The sequence below is a fragment of the Carettochelys insculpta genome, chromosome 2 (assembly GCF_033958435.1).
Source record: "Carettochelys insculpta isolate YL-2023 chromosome 2, ASM3395843v1, whole genome shotgun sequence".
Classification (NCBI taxonomy): Eukaryota; Metazoa; Chordata; order Testudines; family Carettochelyidae; genus Carettochelys; species Carettochelys insculpta.
In genome coordinates this window covers 91982619-92002187 of record NC_134138.1, presented here as the reverse complement: position 1 = coordinate 92002187, position 19569 = coordinate 91982619, and positions in this window count along the sequence as shown.

Genomic DNA, 19569 nt, shown 5'->3' with positions numbered 1-19569 from the left:
GCAAGGAGGACAAATGAGAAAAAGATAATCAATGTGAGCAAATCAGAGAGTGGAGGGGTGCGGGGGAAGGTCAAGAATTAGATTGAGCCAAGTATACAGACAAGCCCCTATAGTGACTCAGAAAGTTCCCATCACGATTTAAACCAAGTGTTAATGTGCTGAATTTGAATATAAGAGCCAGCTCGGCTGTTTCCCTTTCCACAACGGTGCGATAATTCTTCTTCAATAACACACATGCCTTTAGGTCGTTGACAGAATGCCCCAATCCATTAAAATGTTGACTAACTGGTTTGTGGATCTGGAGTGTTTTGATGTCTGTTTTGTGCCCATTGACCCTTTGTCTAAGGGAGTTAGACATCTGTCCAATGTACAATGCATCTGGGCATTGTTGGCACATGATGACATATATGATGTTAGTAGAGGAGCATGAGAAAGTGCCCATGATTCTGTGAGTAACCTGGTTAGGTCCAGTGATGGTATTTCCAGAGAAGATATGTGGACAAAGCTGGCAGCAGGCTTTGTTGCAGGGAAAGGTTCCAGGACTGGTATTCCTGGGGTATAGACTGTGGCTGTTAATGAGGATCCTCATGAGGCTGGGAGGTTGTCTGTAGGAGAGAACAGGCATGTCACCCAGGGCCTTCCACATAAAGACGGATTACAAGCAATCAGAAATACCATCCCTGATGCCACCACAGCCAATCTGGTATCTGACCTCTGTAACTTTGTTCTCACGCACAACCATTTCTGTTTTGGGGACAATTTATACCTCCAGATTAGTGGAACTGCTATGGGCACCTGCATGGCCCCACAATATGCTAATATATTCATGGCTGAGCTGGAACAACGATTCCTCAGCTCTCGTCCCTTATTACCACTCCTCTACTTAAGATACATTGATGACATCTTTATGATTTGGCCCCATGGTACAGAGGCTCTAGAAGAATTCCACAGAGACTTTAACAATCTACACTCCACCATCAACTTATGCCTCGATTACAACATGCAGGAGATACATTTCCTGGACACTACAGTACTAATCAAGGATGGCCTGATCAGTACCACACTGTACCAAAAACCTACTGATTGCCATACTTACCTACACCCTTCTAGTTTCCATCCTCCACACGTGACTAGATCCATTGTTTACAGTCAAGCTCTTAGGTACAATCACATTTGCTCTGATCCAACTGACAGAGACCAAAAACTGCAAGAACTTTACCAAATATTCATAAACCTGAATTACGCACCAGGAGAAGTGGAAAAAAACAAATCGACAGGGCCAGACGAATACCCAGAGACCATCTACTCCACGATCGGCCCACAAAAGCCAAGAACAGAACACCACTGGTCATCACCTACAGCCCCCAACTCAGACCACTGCAACGAATTATTAAAGACCTACAACCTATCCTTAATCAGGATGCCACACTCCAGAAGGCCCTGGGTGACATGCCTGTTCTCTCCTACAGACAACCTCCCAACCTTACGAGGATCCTCACTAACAGCCACAGTCTATACCCCAGGAATACCAGTCCTGGAACCTTTCCCTGCAACAAAGCCTGCTGCCAGCTTTGTCCACATATCTTCTCTGGAAATACCATCACTGGACCTAACCAGGTTACTCACAGAATCATGGGCACTTTCTCATGCTCCTGTACTAACATCATATATGCCATCATGTGCCAACAATGCCCAGATGCTTTGTACATTGGACAGACTTCTAACTCCCTTAGACAAAGGGTCAATGGGCACAAAACAGACATCAAAACACTCCAGATCCACAAACCAGTTAGTCAACATTTTAATGGAATGGGGCATTCTGTCAATGACCTAAAGGTATATGTGTTATTGCAGAAGAATTATCGCACCATTGTGGAAAGGGAAACAGCCGAGCTGGCTATTATATTCAAATTCGGCACATTAACGCGTGGTTTAAATTGTGATGGGAACTTTCTGAGTCACTTTAGGGGCTCGTCTGCATGCTTGGCTCAATCTAATTCTTGACCTTCCCCCGCACCCCTCCACTCTCTGATTTGCTCACATTGATTATCTTTTTCTCATTTGTCCTCCTTGCTTACTGTTTTTGGTTCTCTGTGCTTTAAATATTGAGTCTGTTCTGGTCTGGCTATGGTCTGAAGAAGTGGGTCTGTCCCATGAAAGCTCACCTAAAAACTATTTTGCTAGTCTTTAAAGTGCTACTTGACTGCTTTTTGTTTTGATAGTGTATAGACTAGCACGGCTTCCTCTCTGTTACTATCCAAAATATCTGTTAGTCTATAAGGTGCCACCGGACTTCTTGTTGTTTTTCTCTGAAAGCAACTCTTTCAAAACTGGTCTTCTGTTTCCAAATTGGTAACACTTGTAAACACTAACAAAATGTGGGCAAGTTTTTATCTCCTATGGTTTTACATATTTTTTCTGATGGTTTTCCTACTAGCAAAAGCTGCAAAAATGCATACATTGGGGAAAACATTAAAAATTAAAACAGAAACTTTTCAAAACGTTTGAGATGTTCTCCTGAAAACTTTTCAACACACACCAGTTGCATGGCTCTTTTCAGGCCCTCTTACTGGAAGTATGAATTTTTAAATCCTGGCTTTACACATCTGGACATGGATGAATCTTGTTTATTCAGGAGGTTACTTGGCCATTCTGTTGGGAAACAGAGAGTATCTTGAGTGTGACAACTGTGCAAGATATCTATATCTACATGCCTCTGTTTTAGCACATCAAAAGGATACAGACTGAAGCATTTTCACCTCAAGATGTGGCAACGCGTGTCAATGGGAAGTATTGGTGTTAGCTAATTGTTTTAAAGAGGAACATTTCTCAGTTGATAAGGAAAAGAACAGAGACAGAACTTACAGAGGAAGGTTTGTAAATCCATTATCTGACTCACACAGCTGCCTTATAAGAGACCTATTGAAATTCAGGCGGTGGTTATTTGTACACTGTAGTCTCACAATCTGTGACATCTTTTGCTACAGGCATAATTTCCTTTCACACCAAAAAAATGTGGGGAGTTATGCAGTTGCAGAAGACTGGCTGCCAGGGTAAAGGATTCACAGAGCTGTTTTCTCATTCACTGACATGGCAGAATTGTTTGGCTATAGACTGACACTGGAGTTTCATTTTAGTTTTTCCAAGATTCAGGTGATAGAAGTTAGGCTTTGGGCCACGCTAGTCTAGAAAATCATTTCTGAAGAATATCATAGGAAAAACCTGTGTGTGTATGTGTGGGCTAAAAAGAAGGAGGGTGCATACCCTGATGAAATGGTACAGGTCATGCTTATTCTGCCCCTTGTATAAATAGCAGAGAGAATGTGAAAGACTTACTGAAAGATAACTGACAAAGTTAGTTGAAAGTATTTCAGGCACTTCTTAAAATTATTGTATTACATGTAAATTTTTATTAAGTTCTTGTGTGATGTTTTCTTTCCACAGTTACTTGGAGCTGTTAATAACATACCTTCATACATTCAGGGTTGAAAGACAATGGCCCTCAGTGAGGAAATTCAGTCTAGGTTAGCCTCTGCTACAGAAAAGAGTTAAGCTAGAGTGCAGGATGAGGAGTATGGTAATAACTGTGTATAAATTGCTCTGTTTATGCTTACAAGAAGTGCCCTCTGTAATTTGGTCTCCTGTAGCCCATGTGCTGAGCTTGGTAGTTCAGTCTGCCTGTTCCTCCTTCCTGGGTTTGGAACCTGCTTCCATCTGATAGCTAGTAACCCCTGGTAACGGCTTGTCAGGCCTACCCGCTCCTTTAAGAGAAGGAGGAACCCTTCTACCTATATTATATAGTTTATCCTCTTTCTTGGCTTGACTACTGTCATCTTTTTTTCTTGGGAACTGCATCCATTGCATCTGTTTGCCTCTTTAGATCCTTCAGGCAACTGGCCTCGTAAAGGCTTCTCCATCCAAAGAGCCACATTGCTGCCACCAGGGATGGTTCATTCTGCAAAGGCTTCTTATTATGCTTTTCCCACCGTTTTACCTGCAGGGGCTTCTCTCTTGGACTTATTTTGTAGCTGTGTTTGGAGTGGCTATGCATAGTGTCACCTCCAACATGTTTCCCCCCTCCCCACTGCTGTTGCTTGAGTCTCACCAAATTTTGGAGGTTTCTTAATTTTTCTAGGTTGCTTTCCCATCCCACTGACTTTGCCAGTCATGACAACTGATCCTCACTGGTACTCTCAGTTGTCTGCTTCTTCCATGTGAGCCATCTCACAGCTACTTTTCCCCAACCACTGAAGGGTTATCCATTTGTAATCCCAGAGACACTGAGACCACTGACAAGGGAGATGGAAGTCTCTGCTCTGTAGCACTGGCTGACAGCCATCTGGCTTCTGGCTCATATGGTAGAGCACATGGTTTTAGCCCCTAAGGTTGCTGGCTTTTTCCTTCCTGCAGATGACCCAGGCCTCTTGGCTTTACACGTCCTTGCCTTTACTTCTGCTTGCATACCTAATACTGTTGCCTAGCTTTCCCTCCACCCTACAGTTTAAATAGTATGCTCAGTCACACAGTGCATTTCTATTGGCCAGGTAGGTGTTGATGTCCTACTTCTTAGCTGACCTATGTCTCAAACACTAGGTGTGTTTGCATCCAGTTGGGAAGGAGAACTCATTATAGCTTTTTCTAAAGTTATGAAACAAGAGCTACGTCTACACGTGAATGCTACATCGAAATAGCTTATTTCGATGTAGCGACATTGAAATAAGCTATTTCGATGAATAGCGTCTACACGTCCCCCAGGGCTGGTGCTGTCGATGTTCAACGTCGACATTGGGCAGCACCACATCGAGGTAGGCACTGCAGGGGAGCGTCTACATGCCAAAGTGGCACACATCGAAATAAGGGTGCCAGGAACAACTGCAGACAGGGTCACAGGGAGGACTAGCACTTCCGGGGCAACAGCTAGCCGCTCCCTTAAAGGGCCCCTCCCAGACACACTCAGCCTTCACAGCACGCGGTCTGCAGAGCCATTGGCATGCACACCTCGACAAAGCAGTTATGGACCCCCAGCAGCAGCAGCAGCAGCAGCAGCCAGAGGTCCACCCAACCGCCCCTGCAGGAGCAGTGCTCGCCCTGCTGAATGCCATGCAGGAGGCAGCTGATCACCTTTTATTCATGGAAGAGGAGCTGCCCCCGGGGAAGGAGGAAGCAACACCAGACCCTGCTGTCCTCCGCGCGCTCCCCCCCCCGGCCGCACACGCCGCCAGCTGTGGAGCTACCCCACGAGCACCTACTGTTGGGAGTGGCTGGTGCTCGGCGAGTGGAATGACGACCGCTGGCTCCAGAACATTCGTATGAGCCGGCAGACATTCCTGGAGCTCTGCCAGTGGCTCACCCCCGCACTGAGGCATCAGGACACCACCATGCAGCGTGCCCTCAGCGTGGAGAAACGGGTTGGCATAGCTGTCTGGAAGCTGGCCACTCCAGACAGCTACCAATCCGTGGGGCAGCAGTTTGGCATCGGCAAGGCCACCGTCGGGGCTGTCCTCATGGAGGTAAGAGGACCCATGGGGTGGGGGAGGCAGCCCTGGGGGCGGGGAGGGCCAGGCACACCCCTCATTGGTGCTCTCCCATGTCCTTCCCCTGCAGGTCGTCTGCGCCATCAATGCCCTGCTCCTCCACAGGCTTGTGCGTCTTGGGGACCCAGATGCCGCCATCGCAGGGTTTGCCACCCTGGGCTTCTCAAATTGCTTTGGGGCTCTGTATGGGACTCATATCCCCATCCGAGCTCCAGAGCACAGTGGAGGATGCTTCCTGAACAGGAAGGGCTACCATTCGGTGGTCCTCCAGGCCTTGGTGGACGGCTGGGGCTGCTTCCTGGACATTTATGTTGGCTGGCCTGGCAGCACCCATGACGCCTGGGTATTCAGGAATTCGGGCCTGTGCCGCCGGCTGGAGGCAGGGACCTACATCCCCCAGTGGGAGATCCCTGTGGGGGACACCACGATGCCCCTCTGCTTTGTCGCAGATGCGGCGTACCCCCTCCGGCCCTGGCTCATGCACCCGTACACGGGCCATCTGTCTGCCAGCCAGGAGTGCTTCAACATGTGCCTGAACCCTGCGCGCCAGGTGGTTGAGCGCACTTTTGGCCGCCTCAAAGGGCGCTGGAGGTGTCTCCTCACCCGCTCGGATGCAGGCCCCACCAACATCCCCCAGACTGTGGGCACATGCAGCACACTCCACAACCTGGTCAAGAGCAAGGGGAAGGCATTCTTTCAGGGCTGGGCTGTGGAGGCTGGCAGGGCTGACGTGCAGCCACCCGCTGCCCCCAGTCGCCAGGTGGACCCCAAGGGGACCCGGGTCCAGGAGGCCCTGTGGGCCCATTTTGACCAGGCCACGGAGTGAATGCTGGCAGGCCCCCCACTGCACCCCCCCATCCTCCACAACACTCCCTGCCCCTATGCCCACACCACAGAGCACCCAAGAGCACACCCTGCCCCCACTTTTCTTGCAAATAAAAATAGACCTATTGTTCTTGAAACCACAAAACGGTGAATTCTCTTATTATTACTACAAATATATATATATTATATGATAAATAGTGGAACACAAGGAAGGGGAGAACTATTTACATGGGGGGCAGGTATCATAAAATAACAGGGGTCTAATACAAACTATATATAAAATAATGAGGATATATACAAAGGGGGAGGGGGGGCCACGTCCTGGGCCCCGCACCCCCTACTGTCCAGCGCTTGGGGTTGGCAGGCGCAACCCTCGCCTTGCCCTCAGCCCTGGCCGAGGCTGGCTGGGGGCCGGGGGAACCGGCAGATACAGCCGGCGGGTGTCAGCAGGCCCCAGGTCCCCCTCGGCGGAAGGCTCCTCGGTGGCAGACAGCGGTGGGATGGCGGGTGGAGCAGCGGGTGGAGCGGGCAGGGCGGGAAGAGTGGTGGGCGGCGTGGCATGGGGAGCCAGGTAGTCTGCTATGCACTCAAAAGTGCGCATAAAGGCCCCCCATGCCTCTTGGCACCAGGCCAGCGCCCGCTCCTGCAGTTGCAGGCGCCGCTCGTCCACCCACAGGCACTTCTCTGATACCTCCAGCTGTCGCCGGAGGGTTGCCAGCAGCTGGGGGTCCGTCGCCATCCGGTGGTGGTGCTGGGTCCGCCGTCGGCCCTGCCCTGGGGCTGGTTGGTGCTCTGCTGAGGGGCTGGCCTGCAGCAATGACCCCGGTGGGCTCTCCGGGACCACTGACATCTTGCCGGCCCTCTCCGGGCCCTCCAGTGATGCAGCTGCGGAACACGGGGGCGGGAAGAAGAGTGGAGACAGCCGTTAGTGTGGCCCCCGAGCCGTGGCCCTTGTCCCCCCACCCCTCTGCTGCTGGTTCCCCATCCCCGTCCCTGGGAGATGCTTCTGCTGCTGCTGGCTGTCCCACCCCCTCCTCCTGGGCGACCCTAGTTTCCACTCCCCCCATCTCCAGGGATGGGGCGTGGCACTGTTGTGCTGTGGGGGCAGGGGCTGAAGCACTCTTCTGAGGGACATGCCACTGCTGTCCTTGGGGCCATGGTCATCTGGGCATGTGGAGGGCCCTGGTCATATCTGTTGTCCCCGCCCCTCAACCCCGGGGGTGTGCACCGGGGGGGTACATACCTGACGGTCTGCTCCCACGGTCAGGGGACACCCTCTGGGCAGATGCCCTGCTGGAGCTCCGGGACAGCAGCGTGATGTGGAGCCCCCCGTCGCTGGAGGAGGATTCCCCCTCCTCCTTCTCCGGCATCCCAGGGATGGGCTCCTGGGGGGGCCCCTAGGGTGCGGAGCTTGCCTCCGGGGTGGACTCCACCTCCGGGGCCTGCTGGGGCTCATCGGCCAAGGTGTCAAGAGTGGCCAGCAGGGAGGAGGTGTGCCGGGGGCCCAGGATTTCCCTGAGCTCCCTGTAAAAGGGGCAAGTGGTGGGGGCGGCCCCAGATCGGCTGGCTGCATCCCGGGCCCGGGCGTAACCCTGCCGCAGCTGCTTGACCTTACTCCTGACGTGGTCAGGAGTGTGGGCAGGGTGACCCCGGGTGGCCAGGCCCTCAGCCAGCCGAGTGAACGCATCCACATTCCGCCTCTTGCTCCCCATTACCTGGAGCACCTCCTCCTCACTCCAGAGCCCCAGCAGGTCCCGGATCTCGGCCTCAGGCCCAGGAGGGGCCCCGCTGCCTCTTCCAGGGCTGGCTGCCAGTCTGGGAGCCCTGGCTCCCTTGGGGGGGCCATCACAGTGGGGGGGTGTCTTTGGGCTGCAGGGAGGTGTGCAGGCTGGCTGCGTGTTACTGCTGCCGCCTGCACGCACTCTCAGCTTCCTGCACAGGAAGGCAGGGGGCGGGAAGCTTTAAGGGGCCGCTGCATGCGGCGACCATAGAGCTCAGGGGCTGGAGAGAGCGTCTCTCAACCCCTCAGCTGATGGCCGCCATGGCGGACCCCGCTATTTTGATGTTGCGGGACGCAGATCGGCTACATGTGCCCTACGTTCAACGTCGAATTAGGGAGCTATTCCCATCTCCTTCGATGTCTCGCCGCCTTACGTCGATGTCAACTTCGAAATAGCGCTCGCCACGTGTAGACGTGGCGGGCACTATTTTGAAGTTGGCACGGCTACTTCGAAGTAGCCGGCACGTGTAGACGCAGCTAAGATGTGAGTGGTTCCTACCAATGGCAGGGTGGCCTAGTGGCTAGGCCCCCTTGCCAGGGTGTGGGGTCCGGAGTGTGGGTCTTCAGCTCCCACCTGAGAGGCCAATGGATAAGTTTGGGGCATGGTGCCAAGAATCTAGTTTCCCCTTTGGGGAAACTTTGTGCTTGGGGGAGGGTCCTGAGTCTCTGCCCTCCAGTGGCTGACTGGGTAGCAGCTGTGGCTCAGACCCTGCTGCCTCAGTCAGCTCCTGCCTCTTGGCTGGTCAGCCTCACACAGGGCTGGCTACCCTCCCTTTATACTCCTCCAGGCCTGACACTGGCTGCAGGTGAACTGGAGTGGGGCTGATTGGGCCAACAGGCCCTGTTTATATCCTGACCTGCCTAGCCTTCCTCTCACACTCTTATACAAGAACTTGTCTCAGTGTAGCTGATGCCCTTTTCCCACGTGAAATTTTTAAGATTATATGAAAAATAATAAAAGCTACATAGCAACTAAATAAAATGAACCAGATCCTTGGCAAGATGGCAGCTTTGCACTACTTTGGTGGAACAAACTTGTCTAAATTTAGTGGATCTCACCACTTCAGCAGAGCAACAGCTTTTGGCTGTACACTACCAGCCTGAGCCAGATACAGATCAATTAACCAGGACAGAAAGTAGGTGTGTATTCTTAACAATGCAGGAAAGGAATACATAGCACATGACGAGTCAGCTCTTTGCAACAGAGCTTCAGAGAGCAAAACAGTAATAAAGGGGTTGAAGAAAGCTAGTGATACTGATTTAATTTTATTTGTCGCTGATGGAAGGATCTTTTGGCTAAATTTGTTTAAGTGTTTAATAGGATTTAAGAGCTACAAAAAGTCTGTATGTCAATAGTGTTAAGTGTCTAGATAATGATCTCAGCTCCCAGAATCCATGAAATACAAAATGTGTGAATTATTAATCAAGTGGATAGATCTATAAAATATGGCAATTGTTAAATCAAATGGATATATCTGAATAAAGGCTTCTTTTAAAAATAAAGACTCTGTGTAGCTCATATAAGAATAATAGCTCTTTATCCAGGCAATAAAATCTGTATCCCAATGCAGTAATTAGTTAAATTGAAGAAAAGGAAAGAGTTCTAATTTGGCCCAGAGCCTACTTGCCTACTTGCCATTAAGCCAAAATAAATTTAGTAGGTGAAAGTTCATGATAAATGTTTGTGGGTTATCCTGAAATTATCATTTATCATTGTATACATGCGAACAAAAGAATATGGATTAAAGGTAAACAGAAGTGTGCTGATTCAAATCCAAAAATCAGTTTCCTTCATAACAATTTGAAAGTGAATTGTAAATGTAGAAAAATCTCTTCTGAGAACAACATGACTCCTCAGATTAAAGTGTGCTATGCTGGTGTCAGATTTGGGGGGGAAAGTATTCATATCACAACAATCCCCACTACAACTGGTTATAATCAATACCTTTTGCTGGCAATTCCTGCAAAGGCTGAAAACCAAATGAATACGAAAAAAGAACTACCCTTTCTTTCCCCTAGAACTAGCCTCTCCAGGCTCCAGGATAAGGGTAGTGACAGATTATTTTGCTAATGTTCTGAGGCTAGTGCAGTACCAGAAGTCAGACTACAAAATCATAATGATCCCTTCTGGCCTTAGAATTTGTGAAAATAGTAGCTCTTTGTCATTAGAAGAATTTCACTGTTTCAAAATGTGATGCAATTGCTACACACCCTCCCTCTGTATGCTTTTTGAAAAGCTCTTAACTTGCTTTCTACGTGCTCCTAGTATAGCTATGTCTTCATTCATTCCCTGCAGCTATTGTAAGCTGTTCCTTTGAGCCTGATTTTTTTTCCACACTATTAGGAAACTTTGATTTTCTTGCTTTTTTAAAAACATTAAATTGAGAACGCCAGTCATAAGTTACCCGAGTTTATTCCTAGTTTTACTTACTTGACTCTGATAATTGGTATGTATTTTGAGGAACACAGTTTTCTGGGGAAATTTTCAGGTAGCCCTTCATCTAGGGTTGCCCATTTTGTTTGGCTGTATTCTTGGAGACTCAATCACATGACATAATCTTTAATTAAAAATGAGTCTTTACTTCTTAGAGATGTCAGGCCCTCAAGAGTTTGGCTATTCCACTGACCAAAATAAGGTACTGGTGCCCAAAACTCTTTCCCTTTTCATCTCTTCTCATGCTCCAGATCCAGCCATGAAATCCAGCCTACCTCCTGCAGCATCTCACTTCAACTCAGGTTTTTCAGCCCTTTTAAGAAATCATGTTACCTCTTCCCATCTGGGATTGGTAATCTTCTCTTTCAGGACAAAACAAGCTGTTTCAACAAAGGCATTGTCTTCCCAAGCCCTTAGGCCTTTAAAGGGGCAGGTCACCCTGTTGCAAACACCTAACAAACAGGACCTGGGGTTGATAGACATCCAGGTTTTGTCATAAGCTGGGCCTCTACAAGTCCAGCCTGTAGCACAGTGGGGCTAAGAGAGGCTGCCTGCCTACCCTGTCTCCATATAGCGTCCAGAAATGGCTATGTCTGGCTCCTAACTCAGGGTCCATGTACTGTCCCTGCCCCAAGCACCAGCTCAGCAGGTCTCTTTGGCCTGGAACTGTGGGCCAAGCGCAGAGCAGGTTTGCCAAGTGTCTGGTTTTTGACTGGAACATGGGGGTAAAAAAGTATCCTGGCAGTGCCAGTCAGAACTATAGATCGGGCCATTAAAAGTCTAGTTGGCGGATTGGCAGTGCTGGGGCTAAGTCATGCGTCTGGGGTGCAGATGGGGTTCAGGGTCTTGGCAGTGCCTCCTGGGAAGCGGCTGCCAGATCCTCACCACCCCTAAACCCATGGGCAGTCAGGGAGGATTTGCATGTTGCATCTCCTATCAGCACCAGCTCTGCAGCTCCCATTGGCCAGAAACAGAGACCAATTGGTGTTGAGGGGTGACATCTTTCGACGCGAGGCAGTGTATGGAGACTGCCTGGCTGCAGCCACTTCCTGGGAGCTATGGTAAGTGTCACTGGGATCCCATACCCTGAACCTCCCTCCCATTCACCCCAATCCTGTGTCTCAGATTGGATCCCCTCCCAGAGCCTATCCACGCTTTCTGCCTCAGCCCTGCAAGAGCCCTCTCTTACATACCAAACCTCTCACCCCCCTGAGAGTCTGCACCCTCACCAGAGCTCTCAACTCCTCAACTCCTCTCTCCTAGCCCAAAACCCTTTCCTGCAACTTAACTCCCTACCTTCTGGCCCCACCTGGAGCCTATACTCCCAGCTCAGAGCCCATATCCCCCATCCCAACCCTTTGCCTCAGCCCAGTGAAGTTGAGTGAGGGAGGGGAAGAGTGAGTGACACTTGAGGTGGGGATAGCGTGAGAGACAGTGGGGCCTCAGAAGTGGGGACGGGTGGGGGCAGGGCTTCAGGGAATGTGCAGGACAGGTATGTGGTTTTGTGCATTTAGAAAATTGCACCCTAGCACACAACCCCTGACTGTCCCTGTGCTTAGGAGTTGGACATGCTGGCTGCTTCCGGGAGCCGTCTTAGCCAAGTGTTGCCTGGAGAACGCCATCACCCAATACCTTATCACGCACCCCAATCCTCTGACCCAGCCCTGAACACCCACTTTCCCCCTACACTCCCCAGCCTGAGCCTGACTCTCCCTAGAGCCCACTCCCCAGCTGGGACCCTCACTTCTTGCTGCATTGCAATCTCCCGCCCCAGCCTAGTGAAAGCGAGTGAGGGTGAAGGAGATGTGCTACAGAGGGAGAGAGGTTGCACTGAATAAGAGAGGGGGCCTCAGGACGCGTCAGGGAAGAGAACGGGGCAAGGATGTTTGTTTTTGTGCAGTTACAAAGTTGGTGGTAACTGTAGTTGGCCCCAAAGTAAGTGCAAAAGCTCTTGTTGAGTCTGTTTATACCTCACCTAACTGTGAGTGTAAATTGTGCATATTAGCAAATCAAATTGCCAATGTAGTCAGTTAAATCGATATAGCTATGGAAACCACAGTTGCCATGCTGTTGTTTTCTCTTTGCAGCAATAAAAGGGATGGGCTGAATTTGGGATTCACCAAAGTGAATTTTGCATTTGAAAATTAATGGCTAATTGCTCATTATGCTAATCAGGAGAGTGATGAGTTTACGTTATACAGCTTCTATTCTCGTAGAGATAATTATGGTCACCCCCAGACCCTAAAGCATACTGTGATGTGAAATTAGGCCTTCAGGTGCAGATCCACAAATGTATTCGACACCTAAGTCCCAGTGTGGGGTACCACTATGACCCACAACCCTACTGCTAAAGTGTGTATGTCCTTAAACTAATTTAGCACTTAAGTTTTTGCTGTGAGTTCCTTGTCTTCCTCCCTGAGCTCTACCACCTCACTCCAGGTGTCCAGCTGCCTAGGATGAGTAATTTAAGAGTGGCTGGACCCTGCGTCTCTTGCCTGGGTGCTCTAACTATCAGCCTGTACTGTCATTCTCACTTACTGGCTCTGTGATAATATATCCACAATGGGAGAGTTTCGAGAAGAGAAATTGCAAGAGTCTTCCACACCAGAATATCTCAGTATACAGTTCTGATGCCTGTTTAAATTGGCTCTGTCCCCAAACAGAGGATGGAATTTAACTGGGGAGCCCTAGATTGCAATTGAGTGCACTGACCACTAGGCTACATGCTATTAGATGAGCAACTCCTGCTGTTTTGTGTGTGTCAGCAGATGACTAATTCCTTGTTGTAAGAAGGTAAGGTAAGGAGGTGCTATGTAGTTCCACATGTATCAAAAGCAAAATATTTTGTTCACTTAATTCTATACAATCACTCCAATAGAAAATTTGCTACATTTTATGAATAGCAATGCCTGCTGGTTATCTGTTGGACTTAAACATCAATATACTAGACTAGAGTGATTTGTCAACAGAAGATTTTGTCAGAAGATATTTTGTGACAAAACTTCTTGTGACAGATTGCATCCAGATCACAAGGCGGATTGAGAGAGTGATCCGCTCTGTCGACAGACAGCAGCTGGGATGTCTGGCTGCTCTATTGGCAAAACGGCCAACTGGAAACACAGCAGACAGGGTTGGCCAGTGTCCTGGAAGCCCTGTCTGTTGACAGAAGGGCATCTGTAAAGTCAAGACTGGCATTTGTTGGCAGAGCTCTGTCAACAGAAGCATTCTTTCTCGTGGTGAGCCAGGGTAGAGCTGTCTACAAAAGTGCTGCATTCTGCTGACTTACTGTTGACAGAACACCCTTGGGAATTTGGACGCTCCAGGGGTTTTGTTGTCAAATGTCTGTTTAGTTGACTAAACCCTCTAGTCTAGACATAGCCTATATGGCCTACTGACTCAGACATGATAAATGACTCCAAAGACATAGGTTTCACTGTGGTAAGAGCCCTATAATTGCAAGATTTGTATTGGATTTCAAAACAAAATAATATTAAAAACAGAATTAAAAGAAACTAACATCATAGTCACTTACTTATCAAAAGTTATCACCCTCTTCAGGCTATTAATCAAAGTATCTCTAGAATCTGTCTGACTGCTTTACTTCAGTGTATATGTTTTATCAACTTCAGACACTTTCTTTCCCATTAAGTCATTATCTGACTGACAATTATTTTAATAGTTTATTCATCACCAGAGTGACAGCAGTTCCTTTACACCAGAAATGGTGACAATGTTAATAACTAGTTCTGGGTATATCTTTCACGGTGATATGATGAATTAACTCCCTTTTTCTGTTCATTAACTGTCTGTGAGCCCATTTGAGTTTCATATGAATTGCTTCCCTCTTTTTAATTATTCATCTGATTGTTAATTTGAACAGTTTCCAGCAATGAGACTGCTCATAAACAGGTCAGAAACTACTGCTCAGAGCATTCACTTGGCTATTTGCAGTGCATGATTGGTGACATAAGTTGACTTTCTAGTGTTTATTTTTGCTTATGGGAAGACTCCCAAAACCACAAATGACTTTGACAATGTCCAGGTGTTCAATTCCAGCACAGATATACTTGCAGCGGATTCACAAAATTGGGAGTTTCTATTCTGGTAACTTTTTTTGTGAATAAAAGAAATATCAAACAAATGCCCATGGAAAACAAGTAAAAGGGGGCACAAACACTACAGAAGGAAATCTACAATTTTTACTCAAGGAAATGTTTATGTGTCTGTTTGTAGTGTTAACCCCCAGCCCTAGTGATGACATAAAGTAAGCAATCGAACTAACATCTTATCAGTATTGAATCAAGTCTATCAGGTATTCTAACATTTGTAAGTGCAGCTCCAGAGACATCGCCTTGCAAAGCAATCTACTAATCTTCATGATCCTCTCTACCCTCTATTTTTACCTTCATATGCTTAGGGCTAGAGTCCCTGGTGTAAATCAGTGTGTTTCTCTTGACTGTAATGTGGTAATCAGCTGAGAAGTTGGCCTAGAACATGATCTTTTGAGCATCTCAATGAATAGCTTTTAAAATACAATTTTACTACAATACGAAGGGAAGAGCTAAGTTTGATTTTATCTATCAAACAAATGTAGGATTTTCAAGGAAGAAGAATTTTTTTAACAGTTTGAAAAACATTCCCCCAAGAAAAATTCTGGGTTGTAAGGAGTCAGAGTGAGGTTTAGGTTAGGTAGGAGGGAAGGGAAGGGCAAACTTACCTTCAAGTTTTTCCATATTGTGGTCAATAAAGACATTGGGGGGACATGTATAACTATTTTAGTGTGCTGTTCTATTAATCTACATTATTGTACACTACAGTACCTGCATCTCATTTCACACTGCAAGAAAGACAGGGAAACCAGTGGAAGTCAATGGCAACTTTCAAAGTAATGGAATGAAACTCTTGAGCATGGTTAGTAAATGTCATAAAAGGATTAGACATATATACAAATAAGACTACAATTTGGAGTTAAATCAACTAGCACAACATGAAGACCATCAATCTTCATGTATTAGGGCATGAAAGTCAGGAAGAAATTACATCCACATCCACCCACAATAACCCTTATGGAATAATGTTGCAGTTAGGTGTATAAGAGAAGATGGGCTCAAAACAAACTTCGGTATCATTCAGTGTCCCAGAATTTATGAGGTTGTAAAATGTAAATCAAATCTAATTTTAGCAAATTAATTTCTCTTTATAAGGGGATGATAACATGAATCTGAAATGTTTGGTTTCTGGTTCTGACTTTATAGTTTATTTTGACATATTGTTTATTCTATGAGTAGGTCATACAAAGATATAATGCACAGATATCTTTCATATTTCACATTTTTCTCTTTTGAAAATACAAGAATGGTCAGCAGATCAACACAATTCTGTTGGAAATCTAATGGCATATACTGGAAAGGCTTTTGACCTCTCCCATCTTCCGCTCTTCAATATATTCTGCCATTTTGATTTTTTTACCCAAAGAGCTGCTATAACTCATAAATTGGGCAAATTACATGTAGGCATACTGTATGCACTTCTTAGGTTTTTTTTTTTTTGAACAAAGTCCTTTGAGGTGGTGAGGGGGAGATTTCCTTTACATTAATGACCCTCATTAAAGTTACATAACCTACATTAGACTCACCAGCACATCAGAGACCTTCTTTCTCTTACATACAATCATGCTTTGAATGTGAATTGAACAGAGCCATTCACTTTACATGATATCCTGGCAGGTGAAACAGAGCTTTTAAAAGAATTGTTTTGGGTAACAGAGAAGGGAACTTGACTTATTAAATACCCCACCTTTAGACTGTTTGGCTGCTACATATCATTATCACACTAACTATGTCTCATTTTGAATTGGGCCAGGAATTCTTTGTCTCATAAGTGTGCAACATGAATCATTACCATGTGAAAGAAGAGGTAAATAAAGGGGATGGAAAACAAGCTAGGGCCTGGCCTGTGAACATTTTCATATGTCTAACTATGTTGGTTGTGGGGGAGGATAATTTTTACCTAAAGGTTTATATTATATATTTAAAACTTTAAATATGAATTCAGGCAATGGTGCTGACAGCCACTGCAGGGCCTGGAGCCAGGTGGAGGAGGGCTGGCTCAGTGTCCCTCATAAGGGGTGGGGCCTCAGGCAGAAGAGGTGGACTGAGGGAAGTTAGCCTTCAGTGCCACACAGGCTGTGGTGCACCCCCCTCCCAGCACTCACAGCTGTGCACAGTGGTGCTCCAGTGTTCTGGCAGCAATTTAAAGGTGTCCCAGGTTCTGGCAGTGGCAGCTGAGAGCGCCGAGCCCTGAGCATTTGCCCCCCTTGCTACCTCCTGTCAGCGAGCTTCGAGGCAGATAAACTGTCACAAAAGTGCCTTTTGCTGAATAGCTTATTCTTCAACCTTTGCTGGATTAACCTATCCTGGTACATCACTTTTATGCCCATGTAACTATGTTATCCCTCTGAGAGGCTATTCTGGTATCATTACAATAGTACGGAATTCCTCTGTAGACAAGGCCAGCTGTGCTGTGTGGAAATCTTTCTCTCTAATGAAAACCTAGACAAATTTATTTTGACTAGAGCAAAGTGTGCCTTCTTCTTCAAGTCCAATGGTACTCTGCTACTCCTGAATTAATTCAGCCCTACTCTGAGTCACTGTCACAGCCTTTAATGTGTCTGCTGGGTGGATGATTATTTTTGGCTCAAATTAGATATTCAGAATTAATGACACAATCAGTCGGGCAAACTGGCCAAGACTGACATTTTGTAGAATTCCACTGACTTCGGTGAGGACTTCTGTCAGAGTTAAGATGAATGCTATGGAAAATTGAGAGATGGATGCTTAGATGATGTATGTTTGTTAGTGCTTCGAAGTCTGGATTGAAGCTTAGACTCCTAATATGTTAATGAAACAGTCAAGAGGGAACTTCTATGGTTATTTTTACCTGTTCTAGTTGACAATTGGAACTGACACGAGTCTGCTTATGAAGTGATAGTCCAATTACACTGGAAACAGCAATAGAAATAGCAATAGCCTGAGAATATCCCGTTAGCTGGCTTTTTGCTGACATTATAGAACATGTAGAGCATTAGGCTATGTTTAGATTCAAGAGATCTGTTGGCAAAAGGTATGCAAATTGTGCAAAGCATTTGCATATCTTCTGCCAATAGTTCTGTCAGGAGAGGATTTCCCGACATATGGCCCATCTATATGGGGGCCAAACGTCGGGAAACCCCTCTCTGCCGACACCTTCCTTCTACCTCATGGAATGAGGATTACCAGGATGTTGGCAGAGGGCTCCTGGAGTGGTAGACTTCTGTCAGGATATCTCTGGCCTCCCGACAGAAGCCTGCAATCTAGACATAGCCTTAGAGATTAAAAATTATCATTGTGGGCTGTACCCATTAACTTTCAATAATAATCTAATAATTTTCATTGTCTTTCAGATCTTAAGGAAATAGCACTTGAAAAATGAGACTTGCAGGAGACATACATGCAGAGCATGTGAGAAATTGCAAGGCACTGTTGATAATATTAATAGGTCGTTGATGACGTGGTAACAACCCACCATCATTGTGACCACTGCCCAGAGAGTACAGAATATAATGCTAATTTCATAGACGATTATCCTTGCCATGACTATAAAGAACACTATCATAGTTATACTGTACCTCTGGTCACCTGGGGGTGCATCGCCTCCTAGTTTTGGCTCTCAAGTTGTCACCTTTCTTGGAACAGACTCATCGACCTAGTCTTTAAGGTGCCACAGGACTGTTTGCTTTGCTTCATCCACTTCTGAGTTGCTCAAACCAGGCCTGTAGTTGTGGTCACTTGGTGCTAATTGTGTTACCTTAGAAGGCTTGACTTTACCACAGTACTTGCAATTATATTGCCCTCAACAGCAGATATCAATGGTTAATACCATAACCAAACAGCCTTCTTAAAGCAAAATCGTATTTATATTGAATAGAAGCATTTCATAGACAAAAATCTTAAAACAATAAACAGGATATAAATGTGTCTAACTTGCCAGGGGTCTATTCAGCATCCATGTGGGTACCCTGGTAGGTCTAAGCTTCCAACAGATCCCCTTCAAGACCACTAGACTGTGGGTGACAGTCTTTCCTCAATTCACAGACCAATTCTATCTTGACCCACCATTGGGAAGTGTTGCCTTACTTGTTACCCCAATCCTTTGATCACATCGGTTCCCACTTTCATCAGCTTATACCCTTTGGCTGTGTCCCTACTGGAGAGTTCTGTTGACAGAAGAGGCCTTCTGTCAACAGCACTTCGGGAGCATGGACACTCATAAAGCCTTCTGCTGACAGAATCTCAACAGAATTCTGCTTTTGCCTCGACAGAGTTATCCCTCAAAAATTTGAGGCATAACACTCTGTTGAGAGAGTTCTGTTGAAAGAAATGCAGTATAGACACTTCTGTCAACAGAGAGGACTTCCAGTCGACCGGGAAGCCACGTTTGCAGAGCTTCCGGTCAGCCATTCTGTCAACAGAGGGCAGGGCAGTCTGGCAGCTCTCTGTCAACAGAGCAGATTGCTCTTTCGATCTGTTTTTGTGTGTAGGTGCTCTCTGTCGACAGTGCTGTAGTGTAGCCGTAGCCTTTGATTGATTCGTATCAGTGCTGATGAACCAGCTGAATAACTTGGGGTGGAGCTGGAAGTCCTGTTATTGCCCACACAAGTGTTTGTTGGGAGATAGCTTAAGTATAGTTTTTATGTGGCTTTCCTGCTTTTTTCTTTCCTTTTTATTTTTTTTTCAAACAGTCCCCTACCAAGCTAATTCAACAGATTTATGCAAGAAAATCTAATGACCCCCATTCCTACGGAATAACTTCAATTCACTGACTCAGTCACGCACAAGCCGCGTCTACACGTGCATGCTACTTCGAAGTAGCAGCACTAACTTCGAAATAGTGCCTGTCGCGGCTACACGCGTCGGGCGCTATTTCGAAGTTAACTTCGACGTTAGGCGGCGAGACGT